Below are 7,889 nucleotides of genomic sequence, written 5' to 3' on the forward strand. Positions count from 1 at the left end.
AAGAAGGCGACAAGGACTGCATTCCCCCTAAAGAAGGGGTGAGTAAACTTAATATGTAAACTGTTCACCATGATAACTATTAGCCCGAGCTAATATTAAATTTGGTATATACATTCTCGTAGGAAATGGCGCCACGGCGATCAAAATGGCAGCCGAAGAAAAAAGATCGGTCGAAAGACGATGAGGTCCCAGCTAACACAACTGGTTCAAAGAAAAGCGAACGGTCAGCAAAGGCGAAGAAAAGAAGGGGCGAGACAAGCGTGAATAGAAAGGACGAAGGGTTTCATGATGTTACCCATGTTTCGCCACAAGGAGAGCCGCTCGCCCCTAAGACGGCACGTGCGAAATTCAGTTCACAGTGTGGCATAATAGTAAGGGAAAAGATCCCCATCACGGTCAAGGACTGGGATCATGTATCGAATGGAGATAAGGAAGACCTATGGAAAGAGTTGAAGAAAATCTTCCAGTTCCCGGATGGATCAGAGGCAGCAGTGAGGAATTGTGCACTGTAAACAGTGGATAAGTCTTGGCGTGGTTGGAAAACCACCTTGAACAAGAAATTCGTGAAGACAGTATGTACACCGTTTTCGACGTATGCCAACATAACCCCGAAGCAGTGGGACGACTTTCTGACGTTCTAGAACTCCCCGGAAGAACTTGAAAGGAGCAAAAAGTTTTCAGAGTTGGCCAAGAAGAACAAATTTCCTCATCGCTTAGGCTTCGCGGTATATGCACCAAAGGTGGAGCAGTGGACGAAAGAGGTGGAGGAAATGAGGAAGGCGGGGCTTCCAGTACAAATGGAGGAATGGACACAGAGATCAAGGAACTAGGTAAGAGCTAGAACTCCTAAGATCACGGATAAAGGCAAAGTTTCGTTTGAAGATCCGGAGCTACAGGTGGTGGCCGATACAATAGAGAATTTATCCAGTGCACAGAAGAAAGGAGCTTGTAAGCCTAAGAGGGAGAAAGATGTGCTAAGTACGGCGCTTGGTACTCCTGAGCATGAGGGTAGGGTTCGAGGTGTGTCGTCCAAGATGAGTTGGAAGGAAGGATTTAAACATGACCCCCACAAGACGCGTGAAGCGTACAAGGATAAACATAGGGACGAAGGGGCTGCGGATTTTGAAAGGCAAATGATGGATTTATGCGTCAAGCACATGCTTTTGCCTCCCCCCGAAACCAAAGAACCTGAGCCTGATTACCCCTTCGATGACCTCAAGGAGAATACACCCCACATATTGCACATTCCCATTGGACGCTCCGGGAAATCTCTTGAGGCCGCTACAGCCATTGCTATCCCTGGGAGAACATATAATGAAGAGTTTATAGACGATGTGTATGCCAAAGTGCAGCCGCAAGTGGTCCACGAAGGGTTTGAGTCCTACGAAATAGACTTCCCTACTCAAGATGGTGTATCCATACTTGGGGATGCGGTCGATCTTGTAATTCTCTGGCACAAGAATGACATATCCTTTGGATTTGGCACCGACGCCACGCGAAAACCTATCGTGCCAAAACCGGGGTTGGGAAAACCTCCGAGACCACCTAAGAGGAAGGTGACTGATAAGGCGGAGGAACCCGAGATGCATAAGGAAAATCCAGTGCCGGAAGTGCCACCAGAGATCGCAGTGCCAGAGGTGCCCATGGAGATTGCAGTGCCGAATGTCCAAATGGAGATTACAGTGGCAGAACTAGAGGTGCAATTTGTGGCATCAGACGGGACAGATATAGGAGAAGTACCAGGATTGGAATGGGACGGTACAGAGCCAGAAATATTTGAAGACCCTTCTCCTGCGAAAGACCCTGAGGTGCAAGAGACCCCGTCCCTGAGAAGGCCACTACCAGTTATGAGGTGCCTAGAGTGCTTAGGAGCCACGACTCCAAGTTCAAAGATGAGAACAAGGAGAAGTTCATGGTAACCGTCTTCAAAGGGGGTAAGGAGCCAAACTCAGAGATGATGACCCCCAGAAGGCCGCTGCACTAGCCGGGCCAACATACTTGCCAACTGATGATTGCCCGGAAAAGTACGAACATGGGAAAGTACTCTTGCCGAAGTAGGCACTAAACGAAGGACCATGGGAGAAGAGAAGGTTAGATACCTTCTACATGGATGCTAGCAAGAAAGGCTTGGGCAATATAACAGCTCGATCACCGGCAGATTGTTTCGGCGCCGAAGGTTATGTATGGCTAGATTTCTCAGATCTCCACGCCATATATCGTCAGGATAAGATGGACGCCAACTATGTCGGTGTTTGGTGCATGTGAGCATGAGTTTTAATTAATTACATGAAAAATATGTACAATACAAATCCATGTGATTGTTACTAACAAACTTCTTCTGTAGGATGCAATACATGGATGCTAAGAAGAAAAAAGAACCTATCAGCTTCTTGGATCCAACTCGGATCTGTCAAACACAGCATACCGTGAGGCTAGCACCAGGGTCAAACCAGCTGAAGAGTAAGACTCCAAAAGAGATAGCTGAATACAAGAAGGGCTTGCACAAGGAGAATTTGATTATTGTCGCACAGTATATTGGACGAGCCTTCTTGCACTTTCAAAATAAGAGACTTGTCATGGCCGCTTATAATTTTGAGTAAGTTCGGTACATTTATCTTTTACACATATGTCTTATTTTAGCTGGTAGTAACAAACAATGCTGTTGTTAATATGTAGTGATCATTATATCTGTTTACTCATCCATCCTAAACACGGAACCGTGGTAGTCTTGGACCCTCTCGATTACAGACACCAGTGATACAAAGAATTTCTAACAATCTTACAATAGTAAATGATTCTTGCTCTTGCGTTTTTATATGAATGTATTATAATTAAATATCCTCCTTAATGTGAAACGGTACGACATCCATACAGTGCGTACCAATACTACAAGTTCAAGGGTCGAGAACAGATCCGAACAAGGGAGAAGCTGCTAGTACGTACCTATTGGCCGGTAATACTCCACTCACTTAATGTATTCCAATTGTTTCATTAATTGCAAAATTTAACTATTTTTTTCTATGATATGTCTTGAAGTGTCACAAGCAACCTAGAGGAACTGTCATTTGCGGGTATTACGCGTACGAATTCCTTAGGGTTAATGGGAGGTACAGGGTTAACGCAGAGGATGTAAGTCTCTATACTATATACTAGATAGCTTCACATATTTATGATACTAATATATTGTTTATCTTCAATGCATGCAGTTGCTAAGATTAGAACGTCGAACAAGCTTTGACGATACAGGCATCACAAATGTCCAACGTGATCTGTGCCACTTCATCCACCATGAGTACTGTCATGTCAAAGGAGATTTCTTCGACCCAGAGGGTGTCCTAGCGACAAGTGATGAATTCAAGAATCTTCGGGAGTGGAACACCGTTATGCCATAACATAACTAAATGGCGTATTTGAAGTGATAATGTAAAAAAATATTGTAATATATATATTTTGGCAACACTTTTGAGTTATGCAATATATGTAGATTTCTCAGTACCAAATGCTTGATAATCTTCCAATATATGTACATAATAATCTACCTGCAAGAATCTCTATTAAATAATTAAAAATTAATTTATGGGCAAATTATTATTGTATCAAATTTCAAAATTTTCTACCTATCTTTGCAGGCGGATGTTTTTTTTTTTGCAGGCGGCCGCTTCCTATTTTCGCAGGCGGACCGGACTAGCCAACGTCCGCCTACGAAAATTATCTTCGCAGGCGGATGGCCGCCCTGCCTGTGAAGATCGGCGATCTTCACAGTCGTTTGCTTACAGGCGGATGGCCGCCCCGCCTGCGAAGACAGTTTTTGGCAGCTTGCGATAATGCTTTTCCTATTAGTGTAACTTATGATTCCTTTTTCTACAAGATGGAAAATATTAATTATACTACTCACACTGAGATCAAGATATATATCAACTGCATTATGTAATTTATCGATCTTCTACCACATATTAGCCAGGAAGTAAACATTACAAATGGCTGGAACATTAATCAATCCATACATTCACATCATATCACGCACAAACAAAGTATGCAAACAAACAGTTCAGCATGAACAAGCATTCAACATTTATTACATGCTACACTCATGATTTGGGAAGTAGCTAACAGCTACTCATGTTGTTTTGGGACCAATAGAAGCTTCTCTTTCCTGTGCACCGACAGCCCAAACACCTCAGACATATCAATCTCCGTTCCTGGTGGAAGCGTCCAATCGAATTTCCACATAAGATTTGCTAACATGATCTCAACAACAGCGATGCCAAAGTTCATCCCAGGGCACATCCTCCGGCCAGAACCAAATGGCAAGTACTGATAATCATTCCCCCTGAAGTTGACATTTGCAGCAGCACCACTGATGCTGTCAATGAACCTCTTAGGCACGAACTCCTCCGCGTCCTCCCAGAAGCGTGGATCCCTACCAATGGCCCAAACATTAACCAAGACTCGTGTCCCTGAAGGGATCATATACCCATCGATGTTACAGTCATCCATGGAGATGTGTGGCGCAAGGACAGGCGCCACCGGGTGCAATCTAATCCCTTCTTTAATGACCGCTCGTAGGTAAGCCATGTTGTTTATGTCAACTTCGCTAACAATTTTTTGCCCTTTTGGGATGCATGCCCTCACCTCATCTTGCAGCTTCTTCAACAAGCGTGGCCTCTGCATGAGCTCTGCGATGGTGAATTCAAGGATCAAAGCTGATGTGTCTATTCCCCCAAAAAAGACATCTTGAGGATTTATAACAAGGTGATAATCGATCAGCCTTCCCTATTCTTATATATTTATCCAACCGATAGTTTTGTGTACAGTTTAGTTATGGGCTTCAATAGAGAGCGTAAATTGATATATGAGACATGGCAAATGGAATCGATCTTAGATAGGAATTCGAAGGTATGTGCTTTGTGAATTTGTTGCTAACCTCAAGGTCGTATTGAAAAAGTATGATTGAAAAACTATGCATTTGCTGATTAAAATAGTATGGAAAAGGTTGCCAGTTGTCCATTCACATTACGTACTTATATCTCATCTTCTTAAAGATAACGGAAGCTACTACTTAAAGAACTGTGTTTCGAATACTTACCTGAAGAATAGCTTTGACGTGCTCTCTGGTGAAACCATACTCCTGTCTGACAGTGAGCAGAATGTCCACAAAGTCCTCGTCATTCTGGTCAGAGATAAGATTGCAACTGTGATCATCGTTCTCATGGTCATTGATCAGTTCTTCCAGCAGCTCGTCCCACCTCTTCTTCAATCTCTCAGCTTTCACGCACATCATCTTCCCAACCAATCCGACCCGAGCTACGACAGGGAAGTACTCCTCGATGTCGAAGCCACCGAGCAGAAGCGATGTCTCATTGGCCAACTCTTGGAAAATCCTCTTCTGTCTGTCGTCACGGGGGCACTTCCCTGACACTGTACGGCATATCATGTCATTTGTAAATGACCTGAGAATCTGGCCTATATCCACCACTGCGCTTGCTGTTGCCGCCTTGCTAATCTTGGTCATGACCAAGCTAACCTAGAACATTGTGTGAAACAGTTTTAACATTGGGCAATTATAGGCTAGAGACCAATATAAAATGTCTACAAGATCAACTTTATTAAAACTCGGAGAGTGGTCGCAGCTTTCAAGTTTGCAGACTAAATAAAATTCTTTTGCCATATGTCTACTATGCAATTTCTCTGCGACCAATCTAATTATTTTGAAACATTAATTGTCTATCATAATAAGTTCACAGAATATAGGATTCCTAATTCTCCAAACATATTTGCACAATCCCTTATTTATTCCTATTGTCGCACTGTGACATGTTAGCCCCATGTAGGCATGTACGCATGTCAATGAAAATGTGGAGCAAGCAATAAGGGAATGGGTCAAGTTGGGAGAAAATAAGCATTTTATCGAAGAATGTAATGTGTAAAATACATTTTTACAATTTCTATTTTTAATTGGACTTGGTGTAGAAAAGGCTACAATAAACTTCTAAAATTGTGCACAAATTTACTGCATTTTATATTTCACCTTCCAATATACATAAATGTCATGATAGGTGGCCTCAAGAATAAGAAATAGTGTTTGTAATTTGGAATGGAAAAGTCAATTATCAAACATGAGGGTGGTACCAGATTCTTTTCAACCCACCACACATCTAGTTATATATCTTGTAGATTTTTTTCTTCTTCAATTAATAAGGTAATTTGTAGGCTTTGCAAGTGAAGGCAGATTCTCTTTGTTTTCATTCTAGTTTAATACTATAATAGATGGTGGATAAACTATACAATATTACAGGGGTTCAGCAAAAGATGTTGGTCAGGAGAATGATCTTTACAAGTTGTAATTATGAGATATAAGACATATAATACAGTGACTGAAACATGGTCTACCACAAGTAGGGAAATATTATGACTACCTCCTTTCTCAAAATGTATAACACCGTTGACTTTTCATACAATGTTTGACCATTTGTCTTATTAAATTAAGATTATATTTTGTTTCATGATAAAATAACTTATAATAAAATAATATCTATATAACTTTTTAATAAGACGAATGATCAAACATTGTACGAAGAGTCAACAACGACATATGTTTTGGAATTGAGGGAGGGAGTACATGCCAAGTTGGCATGTATTGTAGCTAACTAGTTTACCTCCTCCTCACGCGCAAGCCGTAACGACTGCACCTTCTTCGCACTGAGCAGGTGCGTGGTGACGAGCTTCCTAGCCTGCCGCCAGTGGTCGCCGTAGGGCGCGAACCTGACGTCGCGGGAGCGATAGAACACGATATCAGCCAGCAGCACCGTGCGAGGCCGTGAAGCGAACACGTGATCGTGCGTGCGCAGGATGGCCTCGGCGGCCGGCACGTGGCGACGACGCGACGAGCATTGGCACGGCGCCAAGCCGGAGGAGCAGGTCGGGCCCGTGCCGTGCGGCGAGGCGGCGGAGGGAGACGTGTGCGGGAGCGAGTCCACGAGGTGGAGGAGGTGCCCGATGACCGGTAGCGCCAGAGGCGAAGGTGGAAGGCGATCCTTATTGTTCTTCCTTGCTCGGCTCGCGGTGAATGTGGCCAGAGCATAGTGTAGGAGTAGGAGGAGCACTACAACAAATATATCTTGTAGAGACATTTTTCTAATACTATAGAGACATTTATAAAATGCCTTTACAGTGCTATAGAGACATTTTGAATAGTGTCTCATAAGTGCCTTTTGCGCTAGAGGCGAAGGTGGAAGGCGATCCTTATTGTTCTTCCTTGCTCGGCTCGCGGTGAATGTGGCCAGAGCATAGTATAGGAGTAGGAGGAGCACTACAACAAATATATCTTGTAGAGACATTTTCCTAATACTATATAGACATTTATAAAATGCCTTTACAGTGTTATAGAGACATTTTGAATAGTGTCTCATAAGTGTCTTTTGGTGTATTGTCCTTGAACTCATAACCTCTTGAGTTGACCTTTTTTATCTTCAATGTACTAACCATTTCAACCTCATTTAGTTACATGTAAATAAGTGATTTGTGTTACTTATATCTAGTTACTTGATATATATTAATGTTTGAAAAAGTGCCTTTACATCGTTTAAAATGCCTTAAAAAATGCCTTTACATATGAGGCAAATTTTAAAGTGCCGAAAATATGTCTCTACAAGATAAATTTAATAAAGTATACTAAAAATGTCTCTAATGTGTCTGTAGAGTAAAAATATTTTAGGCGATTTTAAAAGTGCCTCTAAAAAGTGTCTCTAGACTATAGAGTTTCAAAACTTACAGGCATTTTAAAAATTGTCTCTACCAAAAAGCCTCTATATAAGGTTTTTGTTGTAGTGGAGGAAGATAGGGGACAGTAGCAAGAGAAGCCATGTTCTTGGAGCCGTCTCGATGATCAT

At 42.3% G+C, this 7,889-nt stretch overlaps 1 pseudogene; it reads right to left on the reverse strand.

Moving 5' to 3' along the window:
* Positions 1 to 4,113: 4,113 nt before the first annotated feature.
* Positions 4,114 to 7,889, reverse strand: LOC127755710 (indole-2-monooxygenase-like; annotated as a pseudogene).

The sequence above is a fragment of the Oryza glaberrima genome, chromosome 11, assembly GCF_000147395.1.
Source record: "Oryza glaberrima chromosome 11, OglaRS2, whole genome shotgun sequence".
NCBI classification, from domain to species: Eukaryota; Viridiplantae; Streptophyta; class Magnoliopsida; order Poales; family Poaceae; genus Oryza; species Oryza glaberrima.